This window comes from Miscanthus floridulus, chromosome 18 (genome assembly GCF_019320115.1).
Source record: "Miscanthus floridulus cultivar M001 chromosome 18, ASM1932011v1, whole genome shotgun sequence".
In the NCBI taxonomy this organism is placed as follows: domain Eukaryota; kingdom Viridiplantae; phylum Streptophyta; class Magnoliopsida; order Poales; family Poaceae; genus Miscanthus; species Miscanthus floridulus.
This window is the reverse complement of record NC_089597.1, coordinates 14,160,429-14,162,626: the sequence shown is the minus strand read 5'-3', so window position 1 is coordinate 14,162,626 and position 2,198 is coordinate 14,160,429. Positions and strand designations below refer to the sequence as shown.

The window sequence follows — 2,198 nt, the reverse complement described above, 5'->3', positions numbered from 1 at the left end:
AACGTGTAGGGGATGTGTCCCAACTCCAAAGGCCTCAATTATGTAAATTTCAAATGGAAACCACTGATTGACTAATTACTAGGACATCTGCGTTGGTTGCTTGATTCCTAATGCTTCTCAATCCCAAATCAGTAAAACTCTTACACTTCGGTAGGAACAAAACACGCGTTCATGCATGCTATTTCAGAAGAAATAAATGACATGGAAGTGTGGATGAGAGCTCCTCTTGCAATTACTACAGATATTCCTATACAGTTATACGCTGACAACCTCAAAGTACAGTATGCACAGGTTTGAGGCTCTTGCATATGGTGATTTCTCAAATGTAAGGTGCAATTGGTGTCTTCTTAACCACAGTTATATCACTTGATATACTTCCCTCCTTTATTTCTTTTTTCTTTGTTCTCAAACTAATGTTGTGTTCGCCTTTCCCTCAGTATGACCCAGAGCTGTTCCGTTGCTTAATAGGCCTCATTTCAGTGACAAACTATATATGCAGGTGAGGTTCATATATAGCTTTTGTTCTCATTCATATCGTACAACATATATCAGTTCCTTGCAGTGATCAGGCAATATAGGACTGCATGCCTGCATCAATATATCATGGTTTCCCAAGTGTTCTGAGTTTATGTTTTTAGAACTTCCATCGCATTCCCTATTTTTTGTTTGTTATTAAATTTTTAGCCATATTCATTCTAGTAGCCTCAGATATTTAAGCTACTTCTCATATTGCTTACATCAATTGTCTGACAGTGAGCTTTGCTTTGAGATTGAACCTGAATGTCTCATTTAGTTAGGTATAGGTTACTTGGATGCATCTTACAAAGTTTAATAGATTCATGGTCTATTTTTATTTTTTTGGGGTGCAGTTCCATTTTATTGTTTTTGTATTTTTTATGCTCCTATAAGAAAACTTACAAGAGTCAGTTACTTTATAGCTGGCTGCTTCCAGCACCTATTATTGTACATGTCAGTCTGTCTACCACAACTCTGAGTGCCTTTCACATTGAGCTTCTGATGTGCAGGTATAGGTATATGTGCATTGGATGAATGATTACATTCTATGAACTTGTGATTCACATGTGCTCTATGCTCAGCACACCAATGCTTTTTGTACACTAGGATAAGACTTATTACAAAGAGATGAAATAAGTAGGTATAGTGAACTCAACTCTAGACCCACTTACCATGGTCCTTAGATTTCAATGTGACATTTTTAGATTATATGCGCCTTCTCTATTTATCATATGGAATATCTGCTGGTTTTGAAATTAACATTTTGCATTTTGGTTTATTCTAATTTCATATCAAAGGTTGTTTTGCATTTCAGTTTATTGTAATTTTACGCCTATCACTTTAATTGGACACCATGTATACTATATGACTCCCATACATTTCTTTCTTTAATTAAATGCTATTTTCTTTTCGCACTTACTTTGAGGTTTAAGGTCCCATCGATCATCTTCCTGGTAGTTTTTGCCCGGCAATCTACATGTCGTTACTCCAAATACCAATTAAGTCCACCTTTACAGTGGTATAGGAAGTTAATCTAAGTGATTTTTTTTGTTTCCTTGCAGCCTTGTGATCTGATTTCTTCAACTCAAGATTCCTAAAATTTCATGCTCATTTTCTTCAACTCGGCTTCCAAAACTTGGAGATTTATGACATTCCACATTAGGTGAATTGTACAGTCATGTCAGTTGCAGTTTGCCAATGGTACCTACATTGCCACCGCTACAAATAAATAGATTGTACAATACACTTGATTATATATTTTGTTTTCCTGATATATAAAACAATAAACTTGGCTTCAATGTATAATAGTTACTTAAAAAGGCTCTTAAAATGAGTTACCCTACTGTCTATGGTCACTTTTGCGACTACTGCTTATGATTGGCTATAACGCTTGGCATGTAATTCAAAACATCAGATTTATTGTGCTACCTAAGCTGAATCTCAGCTATTACACATTGATTATAGGTTAATCTTAATTACTGATTGATTGTGCCATTATCCTTGATTAAATATTGCCTGTCATGTGATAGAGGAATACGGCAAAATAGGAAGTAGAAAATTATTGTGCTATCTATATACACATTGCATGTTTGCATGCACCAGCATACATGGCAACGAGCAAAAGGAAAGAGAATTAACACAGAAGGAAAGAGACTTAAGACAAAAGGAAAGAGAGAGACTGT

At 35.4% G+C, this 2,198-nt stretch overlaps 1 long non-coding RNA gene across 1 annotated transcript; it reads left to right on the top strand.

Annotated features, from left to right (window-relative positions):
* Nucleotides 1-252: 252 nt before the first annotated feature.
* LOC136521772 (uncharacterized) lies at nucleotides 253-1,144 on the top strand. The gene is made up of 3 exons (XR_010775665.1): nucleotides 253-330; nucleotides 438-499; nucleotides 1,026-1,144. It is a non-coding gene; the product is annotated as an uncharacterized lncRNA (long non-coding RNA).
* Nucleotides 1,145-2,198: the final 1,054 nt, after the last annotated feature.